This window comes from Ailuropoda melanoleuca, chromosome 16 (assembly GCF_002007445.2).
Source record: "Ailuropoda melanoleuca isolate Jingjing chromosome 16, ASM200744v2, whole genome shotgun sequence".
Lineage (NCBI taxonomy): Eukaryota > Metazoa > Chordata > Mammalia > Carnivora > Ursidae > Ailuropoda > Ailuropoda melanoleuca.
The window spans coordinates 32133901-32149885 of NC_048233.1; the positions used below are offsets into that span (position 1 = coordinate 32133901).

The window sequence follows — 15985 nt, forward strand, 5'->3', positions numbered from 1 at the left end:
CATACCAGGCATTTGTAGTTGGGGAAAAATTGACTTGTATTCTGTATATTCTGTTTAGACCATTTGCCTCCTTTGCAAAATGTGATTCATTTTTGGATATGTGAAATGATTCTTTTTCCAAGCCAAATTGTATCCAGCTTTGTTAAAGATACCTTTCATAAACAATCATGGTATTTTAGGCAGGACATGGGCAGACGATCGTTAATAGTATACAACAACTTTTAAACTCCCTTCTTGAATGGACAATGGACTACCAACATCAGAAAGCCACTGTAAAACACAATGAAGTCTACATGTGATGCTCTGAACAGGGAAAAGTTTAGAGTGAGGGTTGACAGTTCACATTAAGCATGTTGTTTAACAACTTTTCCTAAGCTGACTCTAACTTTCAGGAAATGAAATGAAAATGGCAGAATTATCAATCTGAAGATCCACAAGCTAAAAAGGAAACTCTTTTCAGGGACGCCATCTCAGGGGTGACATTATAAAGTCTAGATTGCTTGACATACTGGAAACCATTTCTTGGGATCAGGCTCCAACAGGTCTCTGGGTTTAAGGGAATCAAGTCTATTTTGAGGGCGGAGAGAAGAGGACATAAAAAATGAATTTAAGTTTTTCCATGCCACCAAGGTGTTTGCGCCAAGGTAGCTAATGTGTGTCCACAACAAGGAATTCCTCCTCCTGAGAACCAAGAGAAAGTTTCTCAAAACTAGAAGGGAAAAGTGTTTTTCCCTTGTATCAGTCTAGCTTCAGAGATGTTCTATTAGTGGCATATGCCCTTCCCCCGATGCAATGAAGTGTTCTGTGTGCTAACAACATAGTTTAAAAAAAGAGTAAAACAAAATTCTGCATTTTTATAAAACTTGATAAAAAATAGTATTTCAAAGTGTACAGTCAGCAGAAGTACACAGTTATCAAAAATGCACACACTTCACGTGACATCTCCAGCACCTTCAGCTTTCTGTGCCTGGTCTGTTTTGGCATCTCCATTTTCTGCAGGGTTATTCTCATCCTTGCCAGCATCAGCTTTCCCCTTTTTCCTGTTGGGTACCTTTTCTCCCTTCTTTGCAGGGGACTATTTAGGCCTGGGCTCTGTCTTTGGATGAGCAGTTTTACCAGATAACCTTGCAGATCTTCTCTGTGGATCTTCCTTCACCTTGGCTTTATCTCCTTTAGCATCCCCTTCAGCCTTTCTTTTGTGCAAGGTGGCAACAGAGGCAGGATGTAAGCACTGGACTGGTTGGGGGGAGGGTGCAGCGGCACAAGTGCTTTGGCTGGTCTGGGGGTCATTCTCGCCTCTTATTCACACTGCTCTGTGAAATTATTTTTATGGCATTTATAACTTACTGTGAATGATTAGAAAAAATTTTTTTTGTGGGGAAGAGAAAGACAAAGGTAGGAGAATTGAGCCTTAATACAATGGACATCAGGTGGTGAGAGAGAAGGCACAGGGATAAGAAAAATATGTAGAAATGGAGCAAAAATAACCTGAGATAAATTTGGATCACTTCTCAATTTTCCAAGAATTAACCTTGATTATGGTTGGATAAGTCAACAAAAGAGCTAAGTATCAGGCAAATAGGCATACAGATAGATATTTACAGAACAAGTTGAACTAGCAAGAATTTTGAAATATTTGAAATTCTATTAGTGTTTCATTCTGATTATTAAGACATGTGAGTTATATAAATCTCATCAGTGTTTTTGTACCTTTTCTTAATTTGATTCAAACACTGTTACACAGGGGATGCCTGGGTGGCTCAGTTGGTTAAGCATCTGCCTTCCGCTTAGGTCATGATCTCAGGGTCTGTGGATTGAGCTCTCTGCTCAGTAGGGAGTCTGCTTCTCTTTCTCACTTTCCCTCTGTGCTCTTTCTTTCCCTCTCTCTCTCAAATAAATAAATAAAATCTTAAAAAAAAAAAGACTGTTACAAGAGGAAACATGTCATTAACAATAAAAGTAGGTAATTACAAAGCTGTGAAGAGTGAAAATAAATGGTATATGTCCTAGATTATTTTTACTTTCAGATTCACTCTCCCAGAGAATTCTTTATATACTGTCTGGAATGTGCAACGCAGAAAACTGAGTGATATGAAAACTATTTATTCTCTCTTCTGGGACCATAGGGACTAGTCCTTTTAGAGGACACAATCTTATGTGGACTTTTTTGTTGTTTACCCTTAAGTCTGTGCCACACTTCATGGTATATTAGAGCTCAAAATAGTGTTCCATCTTCAATAAGCCCATATGATATACACACCCTTCTGCAGGAAGTATGAATATCAACACACATGCACATGTAAATTCCTTTTAAAATCCTTTGAATTCAACCCAGTCATTATTTACTATAAGTAACATAGTTTATAGTAAAATACATTTTAAAGGTTTTGACTTTTCATTTTGGGTTTGTATAGTTTCATTATTTAAACTTTACATTTGACTCATTATAGCAAATCTATGTATAGATTAGTATATTTAAGATATTCCTGAAATTCATCTTTTATTAATTTATTCCAGAAACTTTTATCCCTTACTACATACTTGCTACAGTACTGTGAGGCAAACAGACGGTACCGGGAGCACTAACAATGCAGTGGTTTTTAATTCAGGTCATATGTTACCATCACCTGAGGTGTTTTTAATCCTCACTCCAGACAGAATAACTGGGGTTTTCAACCTGGACATGGGTATGTTTTAAAAGAGTCCCAGGTATTTCTAATTTTCATTCAAGGTAGAGAATGATTCATCTATTGAAAAGTCTGCTCTTTTAAGTTAGAGGTATTCCTTAGATTCACTTGCTAATTATTTCTGGTCTTGAGAAAATAAGGATGATTTGGTTATGATATCTCTTTTTTTCAGTCCAAATCTTGACAATTAAATGCATTACTGAAATCATGTGACTGAAAAAATGCAATTACATTTCCCCAAACTTAAAGCACAGACATCATAGTGTTCCAAAGCAAATCAGAGAATTCTAGTGACTATAGAAGTGATATTCCTTTTCTTCCTTTGCAACTGCCTGCTGGCCTAATTCACATTGTTTAGTCACAAGATAAGAGAGATGTTTTTAAGCATTCTCCACAGATAACAAGTGATTGATATTAAAAAAGACACTCTGGCTTTAAGGATGCTGCTACGAAACACAGTTTGAAGATGTCTTCCATCCTGCAACAAAAGAGTGTAGTGGTAGCAAGTTCTGATGTAGAAAATAGGAAGTAATCTACTAAAGCTGTACCCAGAGAGAATGTTACAGGTTTACTTAAAGAGCTTAATTTAAAAAAAATAGTTTTATTTATGTTGCACTGAAACTTCCACATATTCTGTTATTTATTTGGGCAAGGATAAAATTGTAAGCATATAATGATATTTTGTCAAAATAATCACTTTTAAATAAATACACATAAAAAAATAAACTCAATTTTTGCTTTAATTATTTTCTACTAAAGTAATGTATCCTTAATCACAGGAATATTTGGATTGTAAAAAATATAAGGAAGCTAATAAATATCACCCATAATGCCACACAGAAATAATCATATTTGGTAATATTACTTCATAATTTTATTTCTTCTAGATACTCAGTAATGCTAGCTAAAAGCTTTTAAAGTTTTTAAGTCCTGAAATTCTGTCTCCTAGCAGATAAATTAGTTTAATCCATTTATATTTATTGTAATTTATTATGAGCCTTGATGTATTTCTGAAACTTTGTCTTACTGTTTTATTGCCAATACTTTATTCCCTCTTTTCTCTCCCTTCCTACCTTCTATTCAATTGAGAATCTTTTGTATATCTTGCATTTTTGAGGTCATAATCTATTATATTTAGTCCTGCTTTTTTACATAATAGTAAAGGTTTTTGTGATTCTGATTCTGATTATTATGATGCATAATTTTAAGGCCTCCCTGATATTTTATCATTTTATATTATTATAATCTGGATAACTACAATTATTTCATTACAATATTGTTCTTATGGAGAATCACTATATCAAGATGTCTGAGCTTTTAAAAACCTTTAATGCATATTACTAAGTTATTTCTCAAAAGATTGTCTTGGTTACTGCTTCTAAAATATTAATCATTGCACCCTAACCAACAATGAATATTAATTTTAATGCTGTGAAAATTTCATCAAATAAAATATACATAGCATTTCTTAAAACTTGCATTTTTTGGTTTCTTTTTTAATCATTCATTTTTTTTCTTTCATGTAAGTATCTAATCATGTCTTTTATCAGTTCACCTATTGTGATCTTAATATTTTTTTCACATCTGTTGTTGGGAGCTCAATATAGGTATGTCTGTAATCTTTTTGAAGTTTTCCCCCAGTTTATATTTGACTTTTAAATTTATTAATAATTTTTAGTATATGCAATTTAAAAATTCTCCTTTGTGTTTTCTTTTATTCAGAGATTAGTATATGTTTTTCCTTTTCCTATTAGTTTTCCTTCAGTGGGTTTGATTTTTACATTTCAACCTTTAATTCATCTGAGTTTATATTGATGTATGAAGTGAGATTAGAATATTTATTGATTTTTCCAACTTATTGTCTAATTGCCTGTGTCATTAATTAAATAAAATATCATAACTTTATCTGTTGGCACTTTGACAAATGGAAAATACAAGCATTATGAATGTAAGCCTGGGTTCAAATCTCATTTTCCCTATGTAATAACACCCTTATCTTGGGCAAATTGCTTAATCTATGTGCCTTAGTTATGTCATCTCTAAAATGAACAGAAAGAAAAAGTTCTGTATTACAGGGTAATTGTGAGGGATAAACCACATAATATATCTAAAGTGTATGGCACATAGTAAATGCTCAGGAAATGCTACCTATTACTGAATCTGTTTATTCTTGGAAGAACATCACACTTTAAATTATGGAGCTTTATTTTATGGTTTTCTATCTGCTGGGATTTTTCTCATTTTATTAGCCTTAGCCTTGGGAAACAATTTGCACAGTATTTTAGCACATGAACTCTAGAGCTGAACTGCCTGGGTATAAATCCCAACATCCAAGCTAATTAACTATATGACCTTGGGTAAATTGCTTTACATATTTGTTTTTTAATTTCTCTACCTGTAAAATTGAGATATTTATGTCATTTGCTCAAAGATTTACTGTGAGGATTAAATATATGAAAAGTAGGTAGTGATTAGTGTGTTGCTACCATGAGCTATTATTTGTTTCAAAATGTTCTTAATGTCCTTTTCATCCATTTTTATCCTCTAATGAAATTGAGACCTAATCTGTCAAGTTTAGAGAGATCCCAATTCTATTTTGATTGCAAGGATGTTGCTTTGGAAAAACTAATAATATTGAGTCTTCTTACCAAGGAAAAAGCTGTATTTCTCCAATTTTTCAATGCTGCTTTTAGATGTATCAGTAAATATAGTTAAAAAATTTTTTTTTCACACTATTTATTCAGAGTACTCCTTGATAATTGTGTTTAATATTGTACATAAGGGCTTTATTTTTGTTGTTTCTAAGTATTTGTTGTTAATACACAAGAAAACCATTGTTTGGTTTATATTTGTATTCTGTATAGCCAATTTGCTCTTAATTCTAGTATTTTATTTAAATCCATTTTCTTCTCTATTCTTGTATATAATCACATAGTATGCAAATAATAGTTTTGCCTCTTCTTTTCTAATTGTTTAAAATCTGAGTTCTTACTTCATTTTGTATTGTATTTGCATAAGTTTCCAGAGTAATGCTCAATTCAGGTATTTAACAAATATTCAGTAGCTCCTTTCCATGTTTCAGGTTCCACGGAAAGCGCTCGATAAACCTGGATAAACCAACAGAGAGCACATCCATGGGCCCTGTCCTTGTAGAACTTAAAAACTAGTTCCATGGTCTTAACATAGTATCTACTAAATGTTGTATGTAGGTTTGCCTTATTTGTAGAAGATGTCATATAGCTTTCATTAGATTATCAGAAAGAGTTTACGACCATAAAATGTTGAGAATCATTAGACCTAATTTATGGTGACAAATTTAAGCCTTATTTATATTCTGATTATTTTTACTTCATAATTTAAAAGTTCATATTCTCTATTATAGACTTTTTATATCTGAAAGCAACTATGATTGTATTATCAATTTCCTTAATGTATTCATATTTTAAAATTATCCACATTCTAAAAAATCAGTTACTTTTCCATAGAAATCTGTTAAACTACACATTATAAAAAAGACTTTATAGATACATTAGTTTAAATTTTAAAAAACACTATTTTGAGTGTTAAAAGACAATATTGAAAACACAATTCAAGTTACAAATTAGTCACCCATGATTTCTAAGAAACATAGGAATAAGTTGGGTTATGGTTTGCAATCGTAATTTGTGATTATTTATTCTAGACTACAGATTAGGTATTTAAAGAAATGTGCTTAAATGAAAAATAAACAAATAAGCTTGTGTGTGTTTTGTTGTTCTTTTGCCAGCAATTATTCTTTGCACATTTCTACTACCTGATTGCTAGGGAAGACAGCAAGATTTTCTCAGTGTTTGGTACAATGTCTACGGGAGCACTTTATCAGTTCAGTATACAGAGTAAGAGTCTGGCCAGCTGGGTGGTTCTCCACAAACAAAACAAGGTTGAACACTGTGAGAGATGCCTACTCTTGTGGACAAAGAATAAGCCTCACTCTCCTAACTGCCTCTCACTTCACCCCACAATAGCATGCCAGTTGGTATGCAGCCCTGGACCAGCAGATTAGTTGCTTCCTGGAGCCCGTCATTTCAAGTCCTTGAAAGTATTTTGAATGGAATTATAAAAAGTTAAAGCATTGAAGATTCCCTTCTCAAGTTATTGTCTGTAAGGGTTCAATCTGCTATCTTAGGAAATTCACTTTCCATCTGTTCACCTAATTTATTTACAAATAGGCTAGGAAGATTCTTTAAATGGCTGACGAGAAGTGGCTAGACTTGTAATTGGAATCACTGACCCTCACTGAATGGATTTTAGCCATAATGTGAAGAGGAAAAGACAAAGATAGTGGACGCTATGAGTGATTTAAAACAAAACGAAATTACCAAGACAGTTAAATATGGCAGTACAGTTAGAATGTGATGGAGGAAAGAGAACAGGGTAACAGGCATGTTCTTCCTTCTCTTTTCAGTCTCTTCAGTTTATCCCTCCAGGTTTTGTGCAATATTACATAATTATTATTTTAAGTCAATGGAATAATTATACTCTTAAGGCATTTATTAATTTATCCATTCAAGGATTTAAAAAGTGTTCATTGAGCATTTTCTGTGTAAAGGCATATGGTAGCCTTTGGAGCTTTCCCCTTTGAAGCTTATAGACCAATGGGGGCATCACGCACTGATAATTGTTTAATCATAAAATGCAATACTTGCAATGAAGGAAAGGCACAGGGAACTATGAAAGTGCAAGAGGAAAACCTGATTTCACTTGTGGATTGAGAGACAGCTTCTCTAAGGAATGTTTAGGTTCCACTCTGAGAAATGCATGAGTGAGACATAGAAAAGCATGTGATAGGCAAGCAGGAATTAGACAAAGCAGAACCTTGTGGCCCACATTAACACATTCATTATTTTTGTTATTATTATTATTATTTTAAATTTAGTGGGCCATAAATGGAGGAGGACCATATCATATTCCCAATATTAAAAACCACTGTAGCTTCTGTTTGGGAATATTGAAAAGATCTGGAGATCGATAGTGGTGATGATTACACAACAATGTGAGTATACCTAATGCCACTGCAATATACACTTAAGGTTAAAATGGTAAATATATGATGTACATAATTTTACCATAATAACAAAAGAAATATACTCAATCTCTCTGAAAATATGCTCTCACATGGATAATTACGTTAACCATCTTAGTGTGTTATGATAGTATTAAAAAAGATAATTCACATAAAGAACTTGACAGAGGCCCTGGCAGAGTTGAACTATTGTATACATGTATATTCCAATGATGAGAAGAATGAAGATGAGCACTGTGCTGTGGATGAAGATGTTAAGATACAAGTACCATCATTTATTATCATTGGCAAGTTGTGAAACTGCTTAACTTCATTTTCTTGATTTGTTAATTGGGATGAAAAGCAGACAGTTATTGTGAAGGTGAAAGATATATAAAACACCTGTCCAGTATCAGGAACATAGTAGGTGTTCAACAAATAAGTAATTTCTTTTACTGGACTACTACTCATGGGATATTAATCCCTAAAACTATACAAAAATTATCAATAAAAATCAAATACAAATATATCAGTTGTAGATTTTAAGGATAATAAAGACATTGGACTAATCCTAAAGTCATTTGTAAGGAGAGTGATTGCTGGATCATATGCTATGAGTATGTTTAATTTTGTAAGAAATTGTCAACCTACCTTTGAAAATAGCTGTACCATTTTTGCATTCCCACTAGCATTGAATAATATTTCCAGTTGCTCCATACTCCTCACCAGCATTTGATGTTGCCAGTGTTCTGGATTTGAGCCATTCTAATAGATGCATAGTGATATTTTCTTGTTTTTATTTGCAATTCCCTAATGACATGTGATGTTGAACATCTTTTCATATGCTTATCTGCCACCTGTATATCTTCTTCAGTGATATGTCTATTCAGGTCTTTTCCCTGTGTTTTAATTGGGTTGTTCTCTTGTTGAGTTTTAAGAGTTCTTTGTGTATTTTGGATACTAGTTCTTTATCAAATATATCTTTTGCAAATATTTTCTCCCATTCAGTGACTTGACTTTTAATTCTCTCGATACTGTCTTTTGCAGAGCAGGAGCTTTTAATTTTAATGAAGTCCAGCTTATCAATTATTTATTTTCTCCATGGATTGTGCCTTTGTGCCTTTGGTGTTGTATGTACCCAAGATCACCTAGGTTTTCTCCTATGTTACTTTCTAGGAGTTTTATAGTTCTGCATTTTACATTTATGTCTGTGATCCATTTTACGAAGAGTGTAAATTCCGTGTGTTAGATCATATTCTGCATCTGGCTATCCAGTTGTTCTAGCAACATTTGTTGAAAAGATGATCTTTGTTCCATTGTACTGCCATTGCTCCTTTGTTAAAGATCAGTTGACTATATTTAGGTGGATCTATTTCTGGGCTCTCTATTCTGTTCCATTGATCTATTTTTCTTTTGCCAGTATCACACTGTCTTGTTTACTATAGCATTATAGTAAGTCTTGAGGTCAGGTAGTGTCAGTCCTCTGCCTTTGTTATTCTCCTTTAATATTGTGTTGGTGATTCAGTTCTGTTACCTCTCCATCTGAACTTTAGGATTGGTTTGCCAACACACAAAATAACATAAAATATCTTGCTGGGAATTTGATTGGGGTTGTATTGAATCTATAGATCAAGTTGGGAAGAACTGATGTCTTGACAGTGTTGAATCTTCCACCTTTTCAGCTTTGCATGAAATATTGCCAAAATACTTGTTTAATGAAAAAATAAATTGAACTCTTCCACACCACAGCCATATCTCAAGAGTTTATCCTCTTTCCGCAGCTTAGTTCTAGCCAAATAACCAGCTGGCTGATAAAGTTAAAGATCTAACACTGAGAAGTTGCTTCTTTGCATTAGGCCTGTCTGAAGATGAAGGATGCATAAATTAAACAGATGCAATTAGCAGAAGGTGGCAGGAAGCACATAACTACAGTGTAGCTGGGCTTGTCTTAGGTTAAAATAACTATGTCACTATGTACACCCTAAAGATGTTGTGATCAATGGGGGTTTTCAGCTTTATAAAATAATATGTATGTTTCCTGGAAACAAACTCAGGGTTACAGAAGGGAAGGGGGTGGGTGGATGGGATAGCCCGGTGATGGGTATTAAGGAGGCACGTGTTGTGATGAGCACTGCGAGTTATATGTAACTAATCATTGAACACTACATCAAAAACTAATGATGTACTATATGTTAGCTAGCTGAACATAATAAAAAAATAAAATAAATAAAATAATATGTATGTTCTAGATGAGTCAGGGGAGTTTCTCATTCTCAGCAAAACATTAGGTACTGACTCCTATTCAAATAAAAATACTAATTGCCAAAAACGAAATGGAATCCTTCCCAAAGAAGGAAACATACCAACAGGAGATGATAGAACCATAATTAAACAATCGTTACTATTTTAAAGAAAGACCTGAGGATGAGTACTTATAGTAATTCACAAACCTCCTGTGTGTACATTAGGAATAATACCTGATTTAGTTAAGATATTTTCCATTGATAAAAATACTGATCATTTTTGGGGATGTAACTTATTCTACAACTCTTCGTTTTTTAAGAAACTCATTTTTACAAGGGCAAGAGATTTGCAACCCAGGGGCGCCTGGGTGGCACAGCGGTTAAGCATCTGCCTTCGGCTCAGGGCGTGATCCCGGCGTTATGGGATCGGAGCCCCACATCAGGCTCCTCTGCTATGAGCCTGCTTCTTCCTCTCCCACTCCCCCTGCTTGTGTTCCCTCTCTCGCTGGCTGTCTCTATCTCTGTCGAATAAATAAATAAAATCTTTAAAAAAAAAAAAGAGATTTGCAACCCAAAATATTTAACTTTTTATTTGACATGACTGTGAGGCAGTTTGCCCACATCTCATTATATAATGTACTTAAAAAGAAATATAAAAGGCAATACATGGTGTTTTTGCTGAAATGCTGAGAGTCAAAGAGGTTCAACTCAGTGGGATATAAATCATTACAAATTCTTTTTCCCAAAATTTCAAGACACACTAGTCTAAACAAATAGAACTCAAAAATGAAAACTGGAGAGTGAATTAACAAAAACATGATGGGGTTGAAAGCAAAATGTACCTATTGATAGAAAAAAATAGTTATTAAAATACCAAAAATATTAAGCAGGAATATCCTGGTTGTTATTATTATTAAAGATCTCAGATATATTTCAAATATAAATAAAGAATGAATGGCCAATTAGATAATTCATATTAAACTATTGCCTTTGCCTAAAGTTTACTACTTAATTGAATAATTTTTTCCCACCTTAACTGTGGATATCATTATATCATTTCTGTACAGTCATGTAAGGGGTTTAATTTTCAAGCTAAATCAAGTTGGCTTAAAATGTCGATGATATAAGATTTGGGGATATAAACATGAACATATTGAATAAGACTAAAATTCTTTTAATAGCCTTAATAAGTCTTATGCGTTCAAAATTAGCTCACAAATATAAGAGAGGATGAATTACTGCATTCTCAAACCTATGAGTTTCTAACATCTTTGCTCTAAGAAACTGAAACTACAGTAGTGATATTCCTAAATCTTCGAAACACCAAGCAACATTTAAAAAAATCTGTTTTAATTCAGCAAGAATTTTTGGGCAAAAGCCAAAAGTATTTCTTCTAAACTCATAGAAACTTGAAGAAAGTAAATAATTCTGGCAATTGAGCAAAGGGCTGCAGGGCTCCTGCCAATAGATACAGCTGTCACTGCTTTCTTCCATTATTTTATGTTTTTAGTTAGCAAGAGGGCCATGTTGGGGGAAAAATCATTTCAGGGTTATATTTCTGCTGTTTCTTTTATTTCCCTTTCATTTTTCCATTGCATAAAACAAATTGACTTGGAATTTACACCTGTTCCTGGGCTTCAAACGTTATCTCTATGAAATCACTTTCAGATACCTATTCCCAACCCCAACACCTCCCATATTCTGATCTCATTCATTCAGATGTTTACTTGGTATCTCCACTTGGATATATAATGGGAAACTGAAACCTATCACATATTCAAAACTCAATCTCTGGTCAACTCTCTCTTTCACCAAAACCCTGTTTCCCCTTTGCCAAGTGGCAGTGTCTTCCACACCAATGGGCAAGCCAAGAGATGAGAACTCACCCCTGACCTCCATCCTTTCCCTCACCTCCTACTTTCAAGCAGCATTTATTTCTCACAAGTCCAGAGCCCTCTTGAAGCTGAGGACCATAGATCTCGGGTCTGTTGAATCTCTAAGGACCTAACACAGGGTACATGATAGACCCTTCAATATTTTTAAACAAATCAAATTGCCTATATAACTGTTTCTACATTTGCTAACTAAATTACTGATTTTATATATCTACAGTGCAAATTGTATTGGCAGCTGCACAGCATTAGAGAATTCATTAGATCTTGGAAGAGAAATGGTGTCATATCATTCCTCCCATTTGTAGAAATGCATGGAATTATGCTCAAACCAAAGTTAACTGTTTAATAGCGATTCTTGTGCTTAAAGCCTTCTAAATTAAGACAGTTACAAAGCCATTCATAGGTGTGGTGCTTTTAATTATCAGCTTTCTTCTATGGCATGTCTTTAGTGGCATTAAATACACACACCCCTATTCACATGCACATGCGCACACATGTATTTATTGATCACATATGATGCAAAGTATTTAAGCCCCAATAGGGGCTTACAATATGAAAATATGTATAAGTCACGTTCTTTTTCCTCAGTAACTTCTAATCTAGGTGGGGTGAAGAAGAACTAATACAGGTGTCTTATGTACATTTTTCGTATTATTCTCACAAGTACACATTAGTATTTCCATTTGCCAATTGCTGATATAACTTGCCCAAATGAAATAGTCATGTGAAAGAATTCTGACTGCATCTACACTTTTGTGTTTTAATCTCATTGCCTTTCGATAATATAAAAATCTAAAATGCTCTTACCATATGCCCAGACTTTCCAGGACAGTTTTATAGTCAGATGTTCTGCTATACTTATCCTCATAAGCCATCAAGACCTGTCAAAATACCAAATTTTGGCAAAGAAACCACTTCTCCAAAATAATTTTTTTTCTCAACCCCTGAAATTGTCTTCAAATATGTTTTCTAATAAAGAGCCCCTATATTCAGTTGGAAGTGACTTTGCATTTGAAAGATAAGCAAGAACCTAATAATAAGGAATCCATGAATGAATCCAACAACTCACTCCATGATTTTACTTATTTATTTTTACAGATTTTATTTATTTCTTTGACAAAGAGCAAGAGGGGAAACACAAGCAGGGGGAGCGGGAGAGGGAGAGGCATACTGCCTGCTGAGCAGGGAGCCCGATGCTGGGCTCAATCCAAGGACGATGGGAACATGACCTGAGCCGAAGGCAGATGCTTAACTGACTGAGCCACCCAGGCACCCCTCACTCCATGATTTTGGACAATGGAGAAAACCTCATACAAGATTGCCAGAGGATAGACTTTCCTATAAAGATAATTCTTGATCTAGGTCTTGAAATACAGAAGAGATGTGTTTTCTCATCCATAAACTGAGGTTAATAATAATAACTATGTCATTGGTTCATATGAATATTACTTAATTCCTAAGCTCCTAGAATAGAGCCTGGCTTGCAAGTTGAGAGATGATGGAGTATGGTTATCTTAACTATTAAACTAAGGACCATTTAATTAATCTTTTAGCTTCTATAATATTTTTAATGATAATTATAATTATAGTATATATAATATGATTATAAAGTATAAAATATACTACAATATTATAATTTCTATAACTTAGTATAATATATAGTATAACACATAAAATATACTCAATAGATATTTGTTGAATGAATTACAAAATGATGGTGTATCAATGATAAATTTTGAGGCAGAGAGTACAACAGAGTTAACTTTTTTGAAGATCTAATTAAATTTTGTATTATTCACTGAGCTTCAGCTATTTGGATACATGTTCATTAAAATAATAAACTTATGGCACAGGTTACTCTTGGTAACAGGGATCAGGGATAGATCCAGTGAGATTGCTCTGGTCCTTGTGCCTAACTAGACTTTAAGTTTCTGAAGTTTGAGAATTTGCCTGCACTTCCATTACCAACTGAGGTTCGTCTGGGCTCTTTCATATCAATAAATACTTGTTTGATAAGACTTACATTTGACACAAAGGAATAATTACTTATAGTAAGCGAGAATAAAGTTATTATCAGAAACTATGGAATCCCTTTCTTTTAGATTTCAGTTTTTGCATCAGCCACATCTTTGCTCTGAAATTATATACAAGTGGAGGGATGTATCCACTCTTATCTTATTGGAAACTTAATTACTATTTGATACAAATTTGAGTAAAAAGGGATAAAGCTCTTTGTACTGCTCAAGACCATGTTGTTCCTGCAAATCTGAAATCTCCACATAAGGCCATCAAAATACAGGAGTTAAGGAGTTTCCCCAATATGTCTTCTGTCAATGGAACCATGAAAAGGAGCCTGAAGAACAAAGTGTTCATCAACCAAAGCACTTAGGATTAAAGAGAATGATGATATTTTCTTGGAGAACAATTCAGCAAGGGAAACTCACTTACTGCCTATGGAAGGAACCAAAAGTTCAACACTTGGCGTTTAAGGTTCCATAATTTGATTATACTCTTCTTCCCACTTATCTTTTTCTAATGCCAGCTTCCATGAGTTCATGCCCTGGCCATATTAACTCTGCAGAGTTGTCTGAACTTAACCTTTATTTTCCTACTTTATGCTTTTCCTATTGCCACTTACTTCTGCTTGCATGCATCTGCCTATCAAAGATAGACCAATGATTTGCTTTCAGTAATTACTCCATAAATGTATTCAACAGACGTTAATTGAGTGCCTTCAATGTGTTAGGCTTTGCATTAGGCAATATGGAGTATAGAAAAAGAAATGAGACAAGCTGCTGTTGAGACATTTAAATCTAGAAAGTCTCTCACTGAATGTATATCTTTGATTTACAAATACGTTTGCTGCTGCTACAAAATGTCGTGACTTGGTAGGTTCTTCATAAATATGTATGGGTTGAATGAATAATTAAAAATTACCATCCAGCTACATTTATGATTACATTATTTTATAATCTTCAAAGAAAATGAAACAAATTTCTCAGTGTTTGAATAGCATGCAATAAAAACTGATGTCTGATTGAATAGCACAAATATTCATGAATACCCTCCTATATGTGTTTCAAAAATAAGTACTTGCTGAATTGTTTTAATAGAATTGAAGTGCATTTAAAAAAGAATTCTCTTATAATGTTTCTAGCTACAGGGGCCTAAATTCTTCTGGTAGGGATCACTTATCAATTTAAGTACTGATACAGTGATCTATAGCTAGTGACTCTTCTCTGTTATTTAAAATAGAATGTCAAAGTTATATCCTACTCTTTCCTTCTGTGTGGTTTCTCCTAACCTGAACAGCAGCTAATAGGAGATATAAGATCATCAGCCTGGTTCTTCAATCATGGGTGGGTGTCTTGTCAGAAGACGGTAAGAAATTTTATGTGCTTTTAGATTGGTGAAGTAGAATAAAATACCTGCTCTTATAAATACATGCAAGACATGGGGCGCTTGGGTGGCACAGCGGTTAAGCGTCTGCCTTTGGCTCAGGGCGTGATCCTGGCGTTCTGGGATCGAGCCCCACATCAGGCTCCTCCGCTATGAGCCTGCTTCTTCCTCTCCCACTCCCCCTGCGTGTTCCCTCTCTCGCTGGCTGTCTCTATCTCTGTCAAATAAATAAATAAAATCTTTAAAAAAAATAAAAATAAATACATGCAAGACATACAGATATTGTGCAGCAAGAAGCAGCTGCTGACATCCTGAATCTTTGCAGCTGCATTAGGGAGCTTCAGAAAGCAGAGTGGCAGTAGCAGTGAAGCCTTTTTATTAGACATGGCCATCTCTTCAGAGGAATAAAGTAGTACGGAGGAGAGATTACAGCCCAGGAAGTCTTTAAAACTCCCAGTGTAAGTTGAGTGAGTGTTTCAATCTGGTATGGTTTCTTCCCAGGTTTTGTTCCTTTGTAAATGTGTGGGAGAGCAAAAGGGAAAGAAGTTTGAAAGTTCTGTCTTACTGGCATAGGAATTTTTTTTCTGCTGTCAAAGACTTACGAAGTCCTGTTTTGGATTGTTAGATATGAATCACAGGGAGGGTATCATGGGACACATTTCTTTGTAGTAGTACGGCTATCTCAGATCAGTTTGAACTGCCGTTGGGCAAAAAAAAAGT

At 34.3% G+C, this 15985-nt stretch overlaps 1 protein-coding gene and 1 pseudogene across 4 annotated transcripts in view; one reads left to right on the top strand and one right to left on the bottom strand.

Moving 5' to 3' along the window:
* CNTN1 (contactin 1) overlaps positions 1-15985 on the top strand; it is a 341918-nt gene that overhangs the window by 157512 nt on the left and 168421 nt on the right. The window lies entirely within an intron of this gene.
* On the bottom strand, positions 839-15657 carry LOC100464850 (annotated as a pseudogene).